Source organism: Podarcis melisellensis (genome assembly GCF_964234715.1).
Source record: "Podarcis melisellensis genome assembly, chromosome: 3".
Lineage (NCBI taxonomy): Eukaryota > Metazoa > Chordata > Lepidosauria > Squamata > Lacertidae > Podarcis > Podarcis melisellensis.
In genome coordinates, this window is record NC_138530.1 from 12,366,768 (window position 1) to 12,389,154 (window position 22,387).

A 22,387-nucleotide genomic window follows, 5' to 3' on the forward strand; every position below is an offset into this window, starting at 1 on the left:
CCACTCCGGCGGGAAGGTAAACTGTTTAAAGGTAAAGGTAAAGGGACCCCTGACCATTAGGTCCAGTCGTGGCCCACTTTGGGGTTGCGGCGCTCATCTCGCTTTATTGGCCGAAGGAGCCAGCGTACAGCTTCTGGGTCATGTGGCCAGCATGACTAAGCCGCTTCTGGCAAACCAGAGCAACGCACGGAAATGCTGTTTACCTTCCTGCTGGAGCGGTCCCTATTTATCTACTTGCACTTTGACGTGCTTTCGAACTGCTAGGTTGACAGGAGCAGGGACCGAGCAATGGGAGCTCACCCCGTTGCGGGGATTCGAACCGCCAACCTTCTGTCCTAGGCTCTGTGGTTTAACCCACAGCACCACCCACGTCCCTCTAACAGTGGTAGATGCCATGAAAACACCTCCGTGAGAAGATGCCAGACACACCTCTGTGACAAGGGACTTCTACAACCTAGAAGCTGCCACACCGAATGCCTTCTCTGAGATGACCACAACCACCTGAACTTCTACGGGTGGTGGAGCTACGAAGAGGACCTTGAAGTAGAGAATACTAAATGAGATGAACCAGAAGTGTTCTTGCACCAATTTTGAAATGCAATGCAATTAAAACTGCCATTTTTACAGTGACCGGATTTTGTTTTAAAACAATAGAGGAACAGTATAGTAAGCCACTGTGTTGCTGAGATATTAATAATTTTTCTGTCCTCCAAAGATTGGGCTCATAACCACGATGCACAGTTTGTTCCTATGGAAACAGGATGGGGGAAAAGAGTCATTTGCATTCAGTAATTACCACCTAAGCTAGATTTTGAACTGCACAATGCAACACGGTAAGAACTCAGAAATTCAACGACCCCAGCAGATATTTAACTCACTTTGAAATCTCCCAATTTGAAAGCATGTCAAATTATTCCACGGCTTACAGTAAAAATTGCTGTTAACTGGCTGGATCAATTTGAGAGCTTTTTTGCACAAAGCCACTGCAATTTTTTTTAAAAGAAAAAAGCAGGAGGGAGGAGATTTTTCAAAAAATAATTATACGTAATGAGATTTGGCGCTGATATGATTTGAGAAACATTTTTAAAAAGGCATCTTCTCCTTTTCCTTGTGTGCTCTTCTAAGAAAAGAGCTATGAAACTCATTTATTCAAATAGCTTGAGCTTGGCAGATATAAATTCATTAGCATGTTTAGAAGAAGCTGCAGAGAAATGTTAAAATCTGCCTGTTGAGAAACAACATCATTGCGATCACTGAGGTTCATCACCAGGTGGAACCTGTAAGCAAAAATCTGTGGCAATTATTATTTTGTCCATTTCTTATCTTGGCCTTCCTTTTCCTCAACAACTCAGCATCCCTCAGCAACTCTTCACAGCTTCTGTGCAAAGCAGAACTTTGAGTTTAAAATAAATTCCATGCATCTAGCCCTCTCAATCCAGGTGTTGCCTAGGGAACCTTCAGATGCGCTGGAGATTTCTGCTAAGTGTTAGCAAGCGGCCAAAGTTTGAGTGGGGTCTGCATTGCCTGGACAGGACTTGTGCATGCCCACCCCAATCCCTCTCTATGATAAACAGCTTTTTCCATTGTGCCTTACTAAGCCTTCTTCTTCTTCCTGGTACCTTCCAGATGCTTTGGACTGTACCAGGTGGGGCTGATGGGAGTTGTCCAAAATGTCTGTAGAACATCAAGTTGGGGGAAGGTGCCGTAAAAGCAAGTGCCAGTGTGGTGTAGTGGTGAAGAGCGGTGAACTTGTAATCTGGTGAACTGGGTTCGATTCCGGGCTCCTCCACATGCAGCTGCTGGGTGACCTTGGGCTAGTCACACTTCTTGAAGTCTCTCAGTCCCACTCACTTCACAGAGTGTTTGTTTTGTGGGGGGAAGGGAAAGGAAAATGTTAGCCGCTTTGAGACTCCTTAGGGTAGTGATAAAGCGGGATATCAAATCCAAACGCTTCTTCTTCCTCTTCTAGGCCACAACGCCTGCCAGGTGACATGTTGTTGTTGTTTATAGTCATTTAGTCGTGTCTGACTCTTCGTGACCCCATGGACCAGAGCACGCCGGGCACTTCTGTCTTCCACTGCCTCCCGCAGTTTGGTCAAACTCATGCTGGTAGCTTCGAGAACACTGTCCAACCATCTCGTCGTCTGTCATCCCCTTCTCCTTGTGCCCTCCATCTTTCCCAACATTAGGGTCTTTTCCAGGGAGTCTTGTCTTCTCATGAGGTGGCCAAAGTATTGGAGCCTCAGCTTCAGGATCTGTCCTTCCAGTGAGCACTCAGGGCTGATTTCCTTAAAGATGGATAGGCTTGATCTTCTTGCTGTCCATGGGACTCTCAGGAGTCTCCTCCAGCACCATAATTCAAAAGCATCAATTCTTCGACGATCAGCCTTCTTTATGGTCCAGCTCTCACTTCCCTACACCACTACTGGGAAAACCATAGCTTGAACTATATGGACCTTTGTTGGCAAGGTGATGTCTGTGCTTTTTAAGATGCTGTCTAGATGTGGGCGACATACAGATGAGCGAAAGCTTTGACATTGACTGGAATGTTTCTCTCCCTCCCTCTGAACGGCACATCTGGTCTCACGTAGTGGGATACCGCAGAGTGTTATATGAAAAGAAAATATTTGAAAAGCGCATCATGCAATTCCAGATTCCATCTCCCGGGACCAGGTCAGTAGCCATGCATCGGTGGAATTTCAGAACACTGTGGCGCAGGTTTCTTGCAGAAGATCTCTAAGCATACCCCTAGCCATCATTTGGTGATGTGTATCTCAAAAGCCTGTGTCCCTTAAAAAACCCAGCATTGTTAGGAGTGTCCCAGAATAACCAGACACTGCTAATGCTTTAACACTGGACGTATCGCACATCAAGTTTTTTCCTTAATTTCCTTAGGCCTGATCCAGTGGTGCTCTTCTTATATTATGTAATTTCGGGTTACTCAGTGAAATTGCTTGGCATCACATCTAAGAAAGAATGTTACACAATGCACAACCAGTTTCTGGAATTCATGACCACAAGATATGGCTGCAGGCTTAGACGGCCTTGGAAGGATTAGGCAAATGCACAGAGAACAGGTTGCTTTCCTGATAGCGTGCCTCCACATCAAAAGTTCCCCGCACTTGGAAAGCTAACACATCAGGGTATTGTGATGCATGACCAAAAAAAAAAAACCCAATATGAAAAATTTCCAGCGTTTTATTTTTCTGTGGATTTTTTTCTCTGTGTGTCTTAGTTCATTAGTAACCATGAATGCATGCCAAGCCCAACTAAATTGTCAGCAAGTTTATGTCCGTTTCAAAGTTATTACCTTTATTTACCCAATACGATTAAACTATGCATGCTAAATTAGATCACTGATTCTTTTTCCCTTGATGTACACCAGTCTAACATGCATAGTGGAGATTTTCCAATTCAAAAGTTTCTGGAAAACCCACACCGCTATCAGCAAGAAAGAACCAGGGTAAGAGCCGTGAATGTCCCCAAACCTCACATTTGAGGCTGCTCTTATATTTTGTACAAATGCATACATACACATGGTAAGAGCTGTTTGACAGAGGACTGGACTCCCATAGGAAGTGGCGTACTCTCCTTCCTTGGAGGTCTATAAGCAGAGGTTGGTTGGCCATTCATCATGGATTGAGATTCCTGCATTGCAGGGGGTTGGACTAGATGACCCTGGGGTCCCAGCTTTAAAGTTCTATGATTCTATGAAAATCTACATACAGTGGTACCTCGGGCTAAGAACTTAATTAGTTGTGGAGGTCTGTTCTTAACCTGAAACTGTTCTTAACCTGAGGTACCACTTTAGCTAATGGGGCCTCCTGCTGCCACCGCACAATTTCTGTTCTCATCCTGAAGCAAAGTTCTTAACCCGAGGTACTATTTCTGGGTTAGCGGAGTCTGTAACCTGAAGCGTCTGTAACCTGAAGCGTCTGTAACCCGAGGTACCACTGTATTAGGAACATGTACAGTGGTAAGTCGGGTTAAGAACTTAATTTGTTTTGGAGATCCATTCTTAACCTGAAAAGTGTACTTAACCTGAGGTACCACTTTAGCTAATGGGGCCTCTTGCTGCCGCCGCACGATTTCTGTTCTCATCCTGAAGCAAAGTTCTTAACCCGAGGTACTATTTCTGGGTTAGCGGAGTCTGTAACCTGAAGCATCTGTAACCTGAAGCATTTGTAACCCGAGGTACCACTGTATCTTCAAAACTCGTTCTTTCCCTCGGACAATTCTGGGTACTGCAGTTTGTTAAAGTTTGCTGGGGATTGTATCTCTGTGAGGCCTAAACTACAGTGCCCAGAATTCTTTGAGGGGGGAAGTGTGCTTTGAATGTGCCTTATAGGTCTAGTGTACACAGCCTGACTGTGCTGTGTTATGTGAGATATTTATTCACCACCTACTAACAAAGTGCTTAACCCGAGGTACTATTTCTGGGTTAGCGCAGTCTGTAACCTGAAGCATTTGTAACCCGAGGTACCACTGTATATGCGGATGTACAGAGCAGAGATATAAAGAAGGAAAGCACTGCTGGATCTGACCAAAGGCCCATCTAATCCTGCACCCTCTTTTGACAGTGGCCAACTAGATATCTGGGGCAAGCCCATAAGCTGGACCTGAGCGCAGCAGCCCTCTCTCGTTTGTGATTCCCAACAGCTGGCATTCAGCAACGTTGGACCAGAAAACCCCGAGGGGCCTTCCGGTTTCATCCATGTATTGTTTTATGCTTCAATCACAACCACAATCACTCATTGCAATCACAACCAATTTAGACTTTGCTAGGTTGCAATCTCTGGGCTAAAACACGACCCTGTCGTCATCCCCCCAAAAGCAAACAAACAGCCGGATATGTACAGACAGAATTTCATTGGTTTGGCAGATGAGCAACAGGTAAACCCTGAATAACCCAGCAGTGCTGATTTCGATTGTCCTACTCTTAAAGCAACTCCGCTGCAGTTTTGCAGTCATTGGAAACTTTGCACTTCCCCACTGCCGGGCTCATTTCGGCAAAAGGGCAGCTCTCGGAGCACGTGATCTTCCTCGTTCGATGAAACTGCAAGGCCTCTGGCTGCTCCTTGAGCGATTTCACATGCAAAACTTATTAGAGAATAACTGCAAGAAGCCAAGTAACAGGGAACCAGGCAGAGGGCCTTCTCGGTAGTGGCTCCCGCCCTGTGGAACACCCTCCCACCACAGACTTTTAGAAAAGATCTGACTACCAGACTTTTAGAAGAGATCTGAAGGCAGCCCTGTTTAGGGAAGCTTTTCATGTTTGATGCATTACTGTATTTTAATATTTTGTTGGAAGCCGCCCAGAGTGGCTGGGGAAGCCCAGCCAGATGGGCGGGGTATAAATAGTAAGTTGTTGTTGTTGTTGTTGTTGTTGTTGTTGTTGTTGTTGTTGTTGTTGTTGTTGTTGTTGTTGTTGTTGTTATTCCTAGCCAGGGCTTCCCGTCTCCATCAGGGTCCCTGTGTGGTCCTGCAGATGGGATTGCTGGGTTCTGGCATGAACTCAGAGCAGAATTCAGACACAATATCCCCACAACCCACCCTCTCTGATGAGCATTGCAACACATTTTGCATTTCAAGAAGACTAAATGGACAAAGCTTTCCACAAACGTAAAATGACACATGAAATATCTGAATATGCCAATGGATCTTTCTTAACATTGTCCCTCTGCCCCGGGCGACATCCCAGAAAGCTAAGTAAGAGCTTTTCTTTCTGAGCTTAATCAACACTCAAAAGAGTTAATATGAGAGCCAAACTAGACATGAGGTCCATGGCTTGAATCAAGCAGTAGAGGCATGAGCTTTAGCTGATGGGTAGGAGTTGGAAATCAATGCACCTAGTATTCTGCCTCCGTGTGTGCAGGACTGGTATTTGCATTATGAACCTAAATGAGAGAGCCGCTGGGTGCCAAAGAGACACATTACAAATGTAGGGGATTTGAAAGGGACAAGGGTTTGTGCTCATGCATGTGTATACAGTGGTACCTCGGGTTACATACGCTTCAGGTTACAGACTCCGCTAACCCAGAAATAGTGCTTCAGGTTAAGAACTTTGCTTCAGGATGAGAACAGAAATCGAGCTCCGGCAGCGAGGCAGCAGCAGGCGGCCCCATTAGCTAAAGTGGTGCTTCAGGTTACAAACAGTTTCAGGTTAAGAACGGACCTCCGGAACGAATTAAGTACTTAACCCGAGGTACCACTGTACAGTGCACGTTCCGGAGGTCCGTTCTTAACCTGAAACTGTTCTTAACCTGAGGTAACACTTTAGCTAATGGGGCCTCCCGCTGCTGCCGGAGCACAATTTCTGTTCTTGTCCTGAAGCAAGGTTCTTAACCCGAGGTAATATTTATGGGTTAGCAGAGTCTGTAACCTGAAGCGTCTGTAACCCGAGGTACCACTGTATTGAATCAAGAGGAGGGGATATCAAGCTACATTAGGACCACAGCACATGGGGAGATAAGATCTGACCCTTTATGACCCCAGTACTCAAATCTGGGCTGTAACAGTGGAGAAAGTCTCCGCTCCAATCTCTGATGAACAAAACGCACAATTCTGAGTCGAATCCTGCAGGTTTCCAAACGAATCATTTTAGGACTGTTGGTTGTGCTTTCTTTTCCCCCCTTTCCCCCCCTTTTTTAAAAAAGACAACCATGCCAGAGATTTCACAGGATCTCTAGCCTGCACCATGATTATTATATGCTCGCTTATAAAGAACATTCCACTTGGAGACTGAAGGACCTTTCAATTCGGCTTTCTCCCCAGCCACCCACCCTTTCCTAAGAGGGGAAAACAGTGGGGCATTCAAGCCCTCTGCGGAGACTGGTTAATATTAGTTTGGCTACAGTAGTTTTCTTTCACAAAGGACACTCTCAGCTCGGGGCTGCCAAGTTCCAGCAGGCACAGTACAAGGCCCTTTGTGCTGGCATGGATTCCCTCTCCGCCATTGTGACCTTAGCCTCTACATTAAAAGTCACAACTATGAGTGATCATTATCCATCCAGCATGCTTTTGGCAGGCAGGAAAAAAACAAGAGGCCCTTGCTTCCATTCTTTCTCCGTTAAGGGCATATTCACATTCTGAAGAAATAAGAAGTAGTGGGGTCTGCAACAAAATGTTGCAGCACGGAGTCCCAGATGTATAAAAATACTGTTTGCTACAATCACTCCTTGCCCGTCAAAGAGAGCTGGTGTTAATCGCAGATCGTTTCTCTTTATTTTCAAAAGGCCTCATAATCAGAAGGTTTGGCTTTGCATGTCAACCGAACCCATAAGGTTTTTTCTTGGCTACAGTTGTGGTTAGTGTGAAGAGAGTTTAACCATGGTGTCCTGGTTCGGACAACATGCTCAGCCAGACCTTGGCTCACCACTGCATGACAATGACTGGTGGGGAGGAGTAAAATAGCTTTTTCTCGGGGGGCGGGCGGTCTACACATTCATGCAGTCCCAGTAAACCATGGTTTGCTCTACCACATCCTGTGAATCTAGTTAACATCATGCATGTCTTTGAGGCTGCAACCTCACCTGCAAGTAATTCCCACTGAACTCAACAAGGTTTACTTCTGAGCACACATGCATAGGATCGCACTGTGAACCACACAAGTGAAAGACTTCCTGCCCTTCCCTTTCTCTCCTATAAAATCACAGAATCGGAAGGGATCCTGAGGATCATCTAGTCCAACGCCCTACAATGCAGGAATATACAGCTGCCCCATACGGGGATCGAACCTGCAACCTTGGCGTTACCAGCAGCAAGCTCTAACCGACTGAGCTATCCACAAGAAGGCATGAGACAACCTTGACGGCTGTTGCTCCTTGGAGCCAATGGGAAAACTCACAGAGTCTCAGTGACAACCAGTAGTGAATTCTTGGCTCTTCAAGCAAGGAGGGGAATGATCGGAAATGGTTGCACGGCCAAGCATGGCACAATAAGGGATTCACAACACAGGGGCTTGGTCAATATGAATGGACCTTTTCACTCCCACGTGGAGCAAGTGAGTCAAGGCTTACGTCTCCATTGTACTAGTGAACAATGTCCCTCTGCCTCCTGGCACACATGCAGAGGATTCAGTGGTCTATCCCCAGCATCTCCAACTAGCACTGGGAATGTCAGTGTACCTTGGCGTCCCCAGTCAGTGTGGACAATACTGAGCTAGGTAGACCGATAGTCTGACTTCGTGTAAGGCAACCTCCTATACCACAGCCTTTACCTGGCAATGCTGTGGATTGATCCACAAAGCCAACTGTTTTCTGGTTTCAGTTAATCAATTTGTCTTACAGAACATGAGAAATGGGTGGAAGAAAGAACTGAGCTTTCCTATTCACCGGGACAATGTTTTAGCTTCCGTAGCAAATGGGTCCTCAGATTAAAAACTAAGAATATTTAGAATTTATTAGACTCCAATACTCTTGTACAGAAAAAGACTATCTACATCAATGTGTTGCTGGAGATGTAATCCAGAAAATGCTTCTTTGAAACATATGTTTATGCAATGTCCGAAGCTTACCAATTTTTGGAGGAAGGTATTTAGATGTATAAATACTACTTTGGGGAAAATATTAACATTGATAATAATATCCTAAACCCTCATACCAACTGTATGTTGTTTGACAGTGGATCTACGTAGATAGACCTTACTTCTGCCAAAAGATGCATATTGATTCATTGGAAAGACAATACTATGGCCCCCTTTGACTAATGGATAAAAGATAGGATCACTCTTGCAACATACGGACCAGATTGCTTTTAGGCGCAGATTGTGTAAGGATAAATACAATGATATTAGGATATTTTATAAAAATTACAATGACTAGTTAATAATTTCATGCTCTGTTGAATAATCATACTACTTATATGCTCATATATTGTATCACAGCTTCGAGCACTTTTTCCCCTTTTTCTTTTGTTCTCTCCCTTTTTTCACTTCCTTCATTTATTTCTCCACTGAAAACGGTCAATGAAATATAAATATTAATTTTGGCCTTCCACACAATACAACTGGCCGGCTATGCAGCGAAAGGAAGATATTCTCCTCTACTCAGGGTTGCAAAGAGTCTTAGAAAGTGTTAGGTTCCCCAAACAGCCTTTGCCTGGTCATGTTCATCACTGGTTAGGGTGTGTGTGTGTGTGTGTGTGTGTGTGTGTGTGCTGGAGCTGCCTCCCTATGAGCTCTTTCTTCTGATAGGAGACAGAAAACATGAAATTGTGCATCCAGTGACCAGCCGGCTGCTGTTTTATTGTGCTTTCAGTATTTTGGTGCAAGTTGCCCTGGTACCATGTGGAAAGGCAGAGAAGCAGTGCTTTAAATAAATTAAGCACTGCATAGCCAGCACAGAGTGAAACTATGGAACTTGGTGCCCCAGGAATCAGCGATTGTGGTGGCCTGGGACTCGGGCTCGGAACCAGAGGAGACTCAGCCTACACCAGATCCTCTGCCTCAGGCATCACCTGAACCAAGCCTGGGGCCTGACCCTGAAGAGTTCCAGTCTGTACAGGTTCCCCTGCAACAAACACCAGCTGGGCTGAGCCAGGGGCCTGAGCCTGCCCTGGCTCCAGATGCGGGGATTCCCTCGTTGCCTTCAGCTGGGCCATCGCTTACAGCTGCTTCGCTACTGGTTTGGTCAGGGGAGGCTGAGGCGGTCCCTGGGTCTAGTAACCCACCGACGTCTCCAGAGAGAAGGAGAGACCTGAGTACTCGCAGGAGGAGTGCTCGCCTTCGGGCAAAACAGGGAGGTGAGTCGCCGGGGGATCAGGACCAGTCGCTACCCCGACAAAGATAAAAGGCTGTCAGGCCCTGCCCAAGGTTGTGGGAGCAACATTGCTGTATGCTAGATCCTGTACCTGTCCTTGCCTGGTTTCCGGCTTTGGCCCTTTTGGACTGGTCCTGGACCATGTTGCACAGGTTACCCCTGGGCCCAGCACAGTGATGGATGGCTTTAGAAGAGGATTAGACAAGTGCAAGTCTGCTACTAGCTCTTGTCTCCATGGTGGAAGGCAGCAATGGTTCTGAATGCCAGTTGCTGGAAACGGCAGGAGGGGAGAGAGCTCTTGTGCCCGGGGACCTGCTTGTCTGGCTGGCCATTGCGAGAACAGGACGCTGGACTTGGTGGGCCACTGGCCTGATCCAGTAGACTCTTCTGACGTTGTTGAGCGTGCTCACCAAAGGGGACAGACTGCTTTTCTACCTAAGATTGCAGGGTTCTTTGTGGGAACAGGGATGAAAGAAACGGACAGCTGCACAGATTGTGATAGCTAGGAAGTGGAAGGGGTAAGCAGAATATAAAATGGTATAAAGAGGTGTGGGATATAGCTGTTAATGATAAATTTACATGTGCCATTAAGGTAAGGCAGGGAACATGGAGGAGAAATGATTTCAAGGAGATATGGGAAGGTGTTTGTACTGTTAAAACGGAAAGGGGTCAAACCATCACAAGAGGTGTTGAAATTTCGGGAGGTTGGATAATTACAATGGAATGGTCTTGGTGGTGGGGTGCACATTTTTATTCTTATTTATTTATCATGATTACAGCTTGTTCCCTAAGTTTTATGGCAATCGCACAGAATTTGGCTACCCTGAACGTGATCTCAGGATCCTTGTCCTCTACCAGGGATTTTAGGCATTGAAGTTTGGATTCATTTGGAGATTTTTGCATAGCAGGGGTAATAAATACCGAGCGTATATCCCCGTAGAAACGGCAGCGTAACAAGTCATGAGAGACAGTTTCTACCGCCATCAAGCTGCAGGGGCAGACTCGTTCCGCGTATGGTTATTACTTTGTCAAAAATAAAATAATAATAATTTTTAAAGAAACAAATACAAAAAGAAAACGAGGAAAAACCTGCCTCGCCATCTGCATAAATTCTCCCTGCTTTTAAAAAGCCCTCGCATCACGCCTTCCCCTCCCAAGACATAGATTTCCAGTTACGTTGGAAGTCGTCCTAGTAGGCTTTGAGTGACATGAAAACCAGGCCAGGATGGCAAAGACAAGGGAGCAAAGCCACATGGGCCTACGTGCCATTTCCTATTTTTATAATTCTGCCGCACTCGATTTCGGGCTTGTGAACAATGAGGGATTAATTCCGTAATGAAGCATAATCCCCAGGCTTGGCAATGGCCTTTGACTCCGACCTTGAAAGGACTATCCTTGCTCAGGAGCACAGGCAGATTTCCTTCCCAAGACCTGTTTAACAGCATTGCCTCTGGGAGCCAATAAAGCCAGCTAGATTAAACACTGATGCTCTGGCAACAGCTAGCGGGTACTCCTGGCTCCACGGACGCTGGCATTTTTGCTGCAGAGGTGAGGAAACCTGGGCAGCCTGAGGGCCACATTTCCTCATGGAGAAACTTCAGCGGGCCATACGTCTGCGGTGGGTGGGACCAGAGGCAAAGAAAGTGGGCAGGGCAACAGCTGAAAACCCTTACCTTTATTCTTGCCTTGCAAATGCCAGAGATTTCTGCAGACGGCCAATGTGGGCCATACCAGTTCATCCTATGGGTGATGGAGCAAATGATTGACTGCTCCATGCCATAGCTGTCAAGCGTCCCTTATTTGGCAGGACAGTCCCTTATCCCAGCGCCGTGTCCCGCTGCTGTCCCTTACTGATGATGTCCCTTAAATTTCCTGGGTTTCAAAGGAGCCAGGGAGGCTCCAACTGTGTTGCTTGGCTGCGTTGCTCACCCAATAAGAAGTCTAAGAAAGACTGGGGGGGGGGGGCTTGCATGCCTTGTGCTGATCAAATCAGCTGCGTTTCCTGGGGACTTGCCTTTGCTCAGCGCTTCCCAGCGGAGAGGTGACGGTGGTTTTCCTTGAGGCTTTGTTTGGCTGCTGGCTGGGCTTTCTGCCTTTGGCTCGGAGGGGCTCAGAAGTTGAACATACCTGTGCCTGGAAAATCCCTTACTTTGGCTGCTGATCCCTTATTTTTGAGGCTGCTGGTCCCTTATTTTCAAATCTGTAGGTTGACAGCTATGCTCCATGCACACAGAAACCTGGTAGTGGAAGGAGAAGCCTTGACTGGAGTTCCACGTACAGAGTTTTTATTTAAGTGGGAAGAGCACAACGGTGCTTGATTTCTTCCTCTACCTTAGCCTGGAGCCCTGCAGCCCAGCGACAGATTGCAAAATGCAGGGTTGCTGGTCACATATAGCTGAGCTCCAGTTGCACCTGTGCAGGGAGCAGAGATGGCCAGCTTGGCATAAGCATGCCATGAACCAAGCTTGAGAGGGTGGGGTGTACATTTCACCAAAGAACTCAAGGACTCATCACTTTTTCAGGACTTCGACATTAAAGGGACCCTTCCACTTTTGTTGTCTCCACTGCTGCTGAAATCTAGACCATAGGTTCGTTGGAGAAGTGATCTATTTATGCCTGTGTTTTCCTAGTTATGCCTTTTTATTATGTTGCTTATTGTTGTTGTTATCATTGTATTGTTTTTAACACTCAACTGGAAGCCACACAGAGTGGCTGGGGAAACTTAGCCAGATGGGTGTGGTAAAAATAATAAATTATATTATTATTATAATCATCATCATCATTATTATTATACCACCCTATATCTGGGGGTCTCAGGGTGGTTCACAGAATAAAATCAAGATATAAAACTACAAAATACCTAATAAAAATAAAAACAACCCAATAGGGCCAGAAATTCACGGAAGACTGGAGTAAATTTACGGACTATTTGAAAAGTAATTGTGAAGAACAAACAACGTTTGTAGGGTTGCAAGAAGATTTGTGAGGAGTATTATTAGAAGTATTGTAAAAATGGACAAGGGGGAGGATGATTTGTTAAGAGATGTAAAGGCAATATAAAGTTAAGAAATGCATAAGAAGTGGTTAAAACGGTGGATCATCAGAGGTGCTGATGGAAGTCCAAAAAAAATGTATAAGTGATAAGTTTTGTGGTACATTTTATAATTTATATGTTAAAATTAATAAAAAATATTATTAAAAAAGGAGAGAAGGCCCTGTTCTCATGTTGAATGAACCCCTCAAGGAGGGGATACACACAAAGGAGGGCCGCAGAAGATGATCTCAGGGTCCGGGTAGGTTCATATGGAAAGAGGCAGTTCTTGAGGTATTGCAGTCCTGAGATCTATGGATGAAGGGTGGTATACAAATTTAATTCATAATATTAACCCACCCTTCTGATACAGTGGTACCTCGGGTTAAGTACTTAATTCGTTCCGGAGGTCCGTTCTTAACCTGAAACTGTTCTTAACCCCACTTTAGCTAATGGGGCCTCCTGCTGCCGCCATGCCGCCGGAGCACTATTTCTGTTCTCATCCTGAAGCAAACTTCTTAACCCGAGGTACCACCGTAGTACTATCAGAGCACAGGGAATTGCCTTATACGAATCAGACCATAGGTTCTGATAGCTCTGCAATTGCCCAATCCTGAGAAGCCAGGAAGAAACCGGGAATGTTTTGCATGCAAAGTATCTGCTCTACCACAAAGCTATGGCTGTTTCCAATAGTACCATAAGCAAGATAAAATCTCCAAAGGCTCTAATAAAACTTATTACTGGAGTTTCGTTTCCCAAATTAAAAAAAATTAGCATCTGAACCACTGGGAATCTGCCTGTTCTAATAACTAGCCCTAGCAACAACTCTTATAATTACAATTTTGGGACATGCATGGTGGCAGCCTTCCGAAATATTCAAACACTTCCAAGACAGAAAGCAGAATATCAAATATTTTGCATGCTCAGAGAAAGAGAGGAGGTGGAGGAAGGGAATACAAGTTCCCACTCTTTTAAAGCCAACGTTTTTGGAGCGATTAATTTAATATAAGATGACTGTGCTCCTTTATGTTGCCAGGGCTGTGTTAACGTCTTGCGCTGAAACTGAATAACACAGAGACATTTAATCCTGCTCAGCACAGTTTTTAAATGGGAACTGAAGGGTGGCGGGAAGGAGACAAAAAAAAAACCCTTTGAAGGAAGTACAGTAATTAAATACCTGCACTATAACCTTGCTCAGGCTTGGCAGGGGGCAGCGGTAGGACAAAGGCAGACCATAGCTATACTTGAAATTCTGGCCATGAACATCTGGGCAATGCATAATAGGAAACACAACAAACTGCCCAGTTTAAGGGGGGGGGGAGGAATCCAATGCAGGAAACGGCTTCTATGAATCAGGATGCAACACTATAATTTTCTCTTCTCTAACATTCCTCCAATGCTTTAAATTAAGGCATATTTTAATGGCACTCAAGGGAGAGGATAGTTAAGAGCAAAAACCCATCCAAAAATTGCATGCAAAATAAGGGATGTGCACTGTTAACATTGCTTCGTACTAAACTATCAAAGTATTTTAAGTTATATGGGCTGATGAAGAACTCTGTGCCACCTTTTTACAGGTTTTTGTTGGGACACCTTCGAGGTATGCTAGAGCATCACGCGTTTTTAAAGCAGTATCTGTGGATTATGTCACTGGGATGCAAGGAAATGTCTTAATCAGTTGTCTTGCTAAGTGCTGATTCCTGCCAACGAAAGGGTTTCCCCCACAGAAACACTCTGCGGTAAGATACATACAGAATTATGGTGCCAGAACAGCTGAGTTCCAAATCACTGGTCACTGCAGATTTGGCAAAACCTAAGCATAACATGGTATGGAAGTGAAAGTTGGACCATAAAGAAGGCTGGTCGCCGAAGAATTGATGCTTTTGAATTCTGGTGCTGGAGGAGACTCTTGAGAGTCCCATGGACTGCAAGAAGATCAAACCTCTCCATTCTTAAGGAAATCAGCCCTGAGTGCTCATTGGAAGGGCAGATCGTGAAGCTGAGGCTCCAATACTTTGGCCACCTCATGAGAAGAGAAGACTCTGGAAAAGACCCTGATGTTGGGAAAGATTGAGGGCACAAGGAGAAGGGGAAGACAGAAGACGAGATGGTTGGACAGTGTTCTCGAAGCTACCAGCATGAGTCTGACCAAACTGCGGGAGGCAATGGAAGACAGAAGTGCCTGGCGTGCTCTGGTCCATGGAGTCACGAAGAGTCGGACACGACTAAATGACTAAACAACAACAACCATAACAAAAAGTAGTGGCTCTGTGGAATTACCTCTTGGAAGTATTGTTAAAATAAATAAATCTGTTTACATAGCGTCTTTTTGCCAACTCAAGGTGGCTCAGGGGCCAACAGTGACTGCATATGTTGGATCGATAACTATTTGAATAACCAACTGTAACAAACAAGTACAAAAAAAGGAGCACACATGATGACTTCAAGACTCTCCACAAACAAATCAGCACCCGCTAAAAGTTTGGCAGAACAGCAGCAAAATTCTCCACAGCCTTACTGAAAGTCAAAATGGACTGGACCAGTCTGGCCTTGTCATGACTTGAGCCAAGACTCTCCTTCTTCAGGGGACAAGGCTAAGGATTAGAATGCAAGAGAAAATGGCCAAACAGAAGCACTTCTGCAAAGAAAAGCTGGGCTGGCACCTCTCCAGCCTGAGAGCATCGCTCTGCTTTTCTCTAACTCTGAGGCCTCCAGCTCAGAAGCTCCAGGAGAATCCCAGTCTCTCTCGCTCTGTCCAAGTCAACAACTGATAAAGTTGGCAGGGCCCCCTTAAGTTTATAAGCATTATTACCTGCCCTTCACCAGAAGTTGGGGGGAGGGGAGTTATAGCAATGAATAAAGAGGCTTCTCTTACCAAAGAGACAACTAGCAACTGATATAGTGCTACAGCTCCTATTTATTGAAGACTCAATCTGAGAATGGCTGTCGCTGAAGCAACATTAAGCCTGAGCTCTTCATGGAGCTGTCCAGGGAACTTTTGAAGCTTTGCCTCTATATGGCTGAGGCCATTGCTCAAAACATAGCAAGCCTCCCCAGTTCCAAAGCTGTGGCACCAACACCAAGAAGGCTCTGCTCCATCAAATCACCAGCCTTGCCTCTCATCTTGCCTCCTCTGAAGATCTGGCTGACTCAGGAGATTGATATAAGTCAGTGGTGGCCAAACTTGGCCCTCCAGATGTTTTGGGGCTACAATTCTCACCATCCCTGACCACTGGTTCTGTTAGCTAGGGATGATGGGAGTTGTAGTCTCAAAACATCTGGAGGGCCGAGTTTGACCACTGATATAAGTGAATGCACTCCTTAAGGTACACTGGCTCAGAATTCAGAATACTGTACAGGGTATCATTCCTGTATTCCTGACAAGTTTCAAAGGGATCCTTGCTCTTTCCTAGGTCAGTTGGGCATTGCAGCTTGCTACGAAGCTGACATGGGAGAAAAGCAGCTTCTGTTTCTTTTAAGGGTAAAGGTAAAGGGACCCCTGACCATTAGGTCCAGTCGTGGCCGACTCTGGGGTTGCGGCGCTCATCTCGCTTTATTGGCCAAGGGAGCCGGCGTACAGCTTCCGGGTCAGGTGGCCAGTATGACTAAGCTGCTTCTGGCGAACCAGAGGAGCACGGAAATGCCGTTTACCTTCCCGCCAGAGCGGTCCCTATTTATCTACTTGCACTTTGACGTGCTTTCGAACTGCTAGGTTGGCAGAAGCAGGGACCAAGCAATGGGAGCTCACCCCGTGGCGGGGATTCGAACCGCCGACCTTCTGATCGGCAAGTCCTAGGCTCTGTGGTTTAACCCACAGCACCACCCGCGTCCCTTCTGTTTCTTTTACTCATTTGAAATAAATCCACAAGAACAAATCTCTATGAAGAAGAAGAAGAGGAGTTTGGATTTGATATCCCGCCTTTCACTCCCCTTCAGAAGTCTCAAAGCGGCTAACATTCTCATTTCCCTTCCTCCCCCACAACAAACACTCTGTGAGGTGAGTGGGGCTGAGAGACTTCAGAGAAGTGTGACTAGCCCGAGGTCACCCAGCAGCTGCATGTGGAGGAGCGGAGACGCGAACCCGGTTCCCCAGATTACGAGACTACCGCTCTCAACCACTACACCACACTGGCTCTCTGTGTGGTAGAGCTTTCCAAACTATGCATCTCAACATGTTAGTGTGTCGGCTGCAGTGTGTAAGTGTGTCGCACCAACACTCTCCACGCCCCTCCCAGGGCTGGAAGGGGGTTAGTTTAACCTCCAGTTTGCTTGTACAACTGAATTACTGTGTCGCGAAATGATGCATGTCACCAACATGAAAAGTCTGGAAAGCTGTGCTCTATAGGGTCTAGCAGAAGTCTTTCCCATCACCTGCTACCTATTGCTTTTCTCCTTTTGGTGCCAGGGATTCAACTTGCAACCTAACTCCTGCTAAGCATGTTCTCCAACCCAGACCTATGGTTCCATGCCTGCATTTAATACTTTGCGTCTCCTCTTGCAACACCGAGAGAGGAACAACAACGTGCTGTTATTCCCTTTCACAGACCATACTATGCGGCTTTAATGGTTCATGACCTTAAGGTCTATTATCTGCTGGAGCAGATTTTGGAATACAAGCCCCAAAGAAAGCTAACACTCCCGTTGTGAGAAGAAACACAGGCCCTGCACAACCGCGTTGGCCAGAACAAGCTTAGGAAACGCCGCAAAGTGCGAGCAAGTGCTTGTGAGTCACGACCTGGTTACAAAAACACAGCTGTACACTTTTTGCATTGCCAACAATTAAAAACTTGAGAGTTTAGTCTGAACTGCTCTCTGAGCAGCAGTAGGAAATCTGTTTAACCCATCCGGACATTGTACAGTGACCATGCGGATGCTCATACCACTGAGATATGCCCATTCCAACTGGCATATAAATGTTCTTAAATAAATATGTGAAATTATAAATGAAATCATGCCACTACAGTGATCCATGCGACGGTCATCTCCAGGCTTGACTACTGTAATTCGCTCTACGCGGGGCTGCCCTTGAAGCTGACCCAGAAACTCCAGAGGGTGCAGAATGCTGCAGCGAGGCTCCTCACAGGGTCTGTGCCATGGGAGCATATTCACCCAGTGCTTTACCAACTGCGCTGGCTCCCGGTGGAGTACAGGGACAGATTTAAGGTGCTGCTTTTGACCTTTAAAGCCCTTCACGGCCTAGGACCCTCGTACCTACAGGACCGCCTCTCCCAGTATGCCCCACGGAGAGCCTCCAGGTCCATAAATAGCAACAACCTAGTGGTCCCGGGCCCTAAGGAAGTTAGACTGGCTTCAACCAGAGCCAGGGCCTTTTCAGCACTGGCCCCGGCCTGGTGGAACACTCTGCCTCATGAGACCAGGGCCCTGCAGGGTCTGATTTCTTTCCGCAGGGCCTGTAAGACAGAGTTGTTCCGCCTGGCCTTTGGCTTGGAGCCAATTTGATTCCCTCCCCCTCTTTCTTTTTTCCTTTCCTTCTCCTCCTGAGATGAGGCTACATTTTAATATTTTAATGTTTCAATATTTTAATGTTGTATTTTAATGTTGTTTTTAAGTTGTAATCATTCAACTTGTTTTTATTATTACTTGTAAGCCGCTCTGAGCCCGGCCTTGGCTGGGGAGGGCGGAGTATAAATAAAAATTATTATTATTATTACTGTCTCTGTTGAGCTGTGGTGTTAGTTTGGGAGGAAAGTTTGCAATATTTGGAGTTCTCTATTTTTTTGGGGGGGAGGCAAATAAATGGGGGGTGTAGACAATTAGGCATGGTGTGAAGAAAAGCGACGAGAGAAGTTTTTCCTCCCTCTCACATTGGATCATCAATGAAGCTGAATGTTGGGAGCAGTGTTTGAAATTCCCATTGTTCTAGGTGCATTTTGCGACAGGGAAATTCATTAGTGTGAGCAGTTTCTGAGCAGTACCACACCTAAGATTTCAGATTAAAACTGCAGAGTGGAAGGAAAAGAGTCCCTTTTTCTGCCTCCCCACTTCCAGCTACTCTCTGAAGACTGGAGAAGAGACCCTTTTAAGAATATTAGAGGGGCTTTTATACTGCAGCATCAGAGGGAACCACCTCTGTTTAAAGTGTTGGATGTTGGAAATACCGTTTCTGTCAGATTGATTGTTTGATTTCTGTCACATGATTATTTGACAGCATTCTACTCACTAGGGCAGGTTTTGCACTGAAAATGAAAAGGCAGATAGTAAGGATGCTTAACCTGCTTTTAGATTACGACTCCTGACATAGGTTGTTTTTTGCTGGATATTGATTTCTTTTTGCTGGCTCACATTTAAACTGATCCAAAACAATCTAAAGTTGTTTAACCAAGCTAGGAGCAAGTGGGCCTCAAGTAAATGGTAGATCTGAAATTGTGCAGAGAAGGAGAAACTTCATCCACTGAATACTCTAGCAAACAAGACTGTTTTGACTTGGAACGTAAAGGCAGAAAGGCCAGCGTCAAATGAGTATTTCTGGGATATTCCATAGTTGGGGCATTAATTCAATAAGGCCCTAACCAGCACTCATGTAACTTCAGAGGGTGGAGGCATTCAAAGCAGGACCACAGGTGATCTCATGAAACTGACAGGCTCATACATATACATAACAGGAAATATGAATTTCCAGTGCAGTAGAATTGTTAGACTTTAGCAGCATCAACAACAAAGAGTTTTGTGGAACCTTAAAAGCAAGGGTAAGGAATGAAGAACAGGATGGACAAATGCAGCCCTCTCAACCTGACCTTCAGAACTGAGAAAGGTCCCCTTACCTGCATTAAAGACTATCAGATTTAAAACAGCATAAACTTTCATGGACTACAGTCAACTTCATCAGAAAGGAAGAAGAGCAAAAGAGCCCCTGCTTCAGGATATCTTAGGAAACCTTCTAGCCAAACGAAAATTTCTGGATGGTTGTGATACCCACCAAACTTTGACTTCATTCACACTGACTATCTGCAAGAACTGCGGGCCAAACAATAGTTGAGCACACTGTACCAAAATGTTTTTGACAGGATTTAGCAGCTTGTGACTTTTCCTCCAAATTTCAACTTTCGCCCCACACCTTCAAGCACAGATCTGTTAACTGATCAAACTTGCTAATGTTCTCATCAAAGCTAGCAACTCCATGACTTTATCTCGGAGTCAGGTGCCTCTTTTCCCACAGAAGAGGCAAATCTGCATAGATACTACAAGTTAATCCGCTTGACAAAACCAACCAGACCCAACCCCAATCATTCGGAAGGCAGCCAAATCCACACCCCTTTGTGCAATCCAGCATTCCGAAAGAAACAGTGTAATTATACGTTGCACACATTAATATCAGCTCCGCTATAAATTCTGAAAATTAATGCGACTAAACGCTGGAGTGTTGTAGCACCTGCCCGTTTAATTATCTAATATGCCACACCACGGGGCAAAGAAAGGAAGGAACCGTCTTCAAAATATCTCTCAGCACGACATTTACATCTCCCATCAACAGCATTTGTTAGGTCAGCATGTTCTAGTGTCTCTACACACAACTGAGATGTGGTTTTTGCCAGCAATATAGCCATTTGGCCGTACTTCCTCGAAATCAAATTAACAATAATAGGACACACCCCATTCTTTGACTGTGATTTGTTTTAAACTGCCTTTTAAAATATATATATATTTATTAAAGATTTCTTGGTTTACAAAAGTATGTGCAATGTCTCTTTTCTCAAGTTACATTTCCTACAGATCAGTTTCATTCGCTGAGACATTAGTGTTACATCAGGAAGAAAAGGGGGAAAGAGGTGGGGGGAATGGTGAGTGGGGTGAGGTGGTTATGCTTTTATTCTACTTACTGCATATGTGGGGTTTTGTGTCAGTGTCACTTGCGTGGGTTCTCTTTACTATTCGCTTGTATTCCTTTGGTGGTGAGACAGGTTGGGGTTGGCCTAGGGCAGGGGTAGGCAACCTAATGTCTGGGGGCCAAATGCGGCCCATTCGCCTTCTCAATCCGGCCTGTGGACAGTTCGGGAATCAGCGTGTCTTTACATGAGTAGAATGTGTCCTTTTATTTAAAATGCATCTCTTGGTTATTTGTGGGGCCTGCCTGGTGTTTTTACATGAGTAGAATGTGTGCTTCCCCTGTCTCCAGGAAAACTGCTCTTTAGCGCTCAATCGGAGCAAACAACACTTCAGGTTTTCTCTGATGGACGACTGCTGTTGGCTCCAGTTTAGCACTAAAGAGCTGGTTTTCCCTGGTAAAGGAGCAGGGCGAGGGGAGAACCATTCAGACTGATGCCTAGGAAGCACGAGTCAAGCAGAAAATGCCTCAGACCCATACTTTTTAGGCACAGAACAAGCGAAAGTGTGGAGGAGCCCTAAGTGCAGCAGGAGAACTTAGGGCTCTGGAGGCAGGCTAAATGGGACACACGTCACTTCCCAGAGTTCCCTGGGAAGGACTGCAGTGCTGTGAAGGAAATAGGGGTCTCCTAACAACTCTCAAAGCACCCATAAGAAACTACATTTCCCAGGATTCTTTGGGGGAAAGCCACGAGTGTTTAAAGTGGAATGATGGTGCTTTGAATGCATAGTGCAGATGTGACTCATGTTTTCTAAGAACAGGGCATTCCCTCATCCATGTTCTGCTAGCATGCAAATATTGTGTGTGTATATATAACTAAGTGCAGTACAGCCATCTTCTCAGAAAAACTCTTCACAAAGTTCAAGAGGTCAAGACACAAAGACTTTAGCAACTAATCCACACCTAATGACCCACCTAAGTGGTACTCAGGATATCACTCAAGAAATCACTCAAGATATCCCTCAAGTAATTAAGGAACAAAAGAAGAAAAGGCACACTAGCCTGGGAACTTCCTCTCTGCCCAGAACATTGGAGGCTATACACCACACCCCCTCAACAGTATTTATAGGAACTCAAACACTGAGATCCTGCTCTGTTCCAGTAACAAGAAGCCGAAAGCACCAGCCTGAAGATGACGAGTGAGACCTCGTCGAAACGTCGCCTAGACACCCCAACTTTTACACGGGAAGACACCCGAGGACACCAAAACCTGCATATATATAATATATATATATATTAAGTTTGCTCACATAATTAAGGAAAGCAATACTTTTTACAAAAGCACGAGTGAGGTTCTACAAAATATTATGATATCCCTGGGGTACCATCTGATGTCGGCCTCAGGAGCGCAAAGATTCAAGCTTTCACCATCTGGACGTTTTTGCTATTTTTTTTAATTTGACATTCTCACTTCACAGTGTCTTATTTATTTATTTTTTGAATTAAGGTTCTTCGGAACAGGAGTTGCTAAGGAAACAGCTAGCAGCACAAGACTTGTAGTACAATTACTAGATACGGTTCGTGCTCAGTTCACTGCCAACCAAACCTACAAATTGACTGAATGGAGCAGCGATTCCTGCAATTAAATGCATTGCAAACGAGCAGAGCATTTGGGGGACAGAACAAACTTGCATCTTAAGATTGCGTGCGCCGTAGTGGATGGTGCTGGTTTTGGACCAGAGGGATCAGGGTCCAACCCTCTGGGCAGTCAGGAAGTTTACTGGGTAACCTTGGGGCAGTCAATTGGGTAAGATA

General features: G+C 45.4%; 1 protein-coding gene and 1 long non-coding RNA gene across 4 annotated transcripts in view; one reads left to right on the forward strand and one right to left on the reverse strand.

Annotated features, from left to right (window-relative positions):
• Positions 1-22,387, reverse strand: part of SPTBN1 (spectrin beta, non-erythrocytic 1) — a 218,559-nt gene that overhangs the window by 108,938 nt on the left and 87,234 nt on the right. The window lies entirely within an intron of this gene.
• LOC309366211 lies at positions 13,040-14,097 on the forward strand. Its single transcript, XR_014166577.1, has 2 exons — positions 13,040-13,164; positions 13,330-14,097. It is a non-coding gene; the product is annotated as an uncharacterized lncRNA (long non-coding RNA).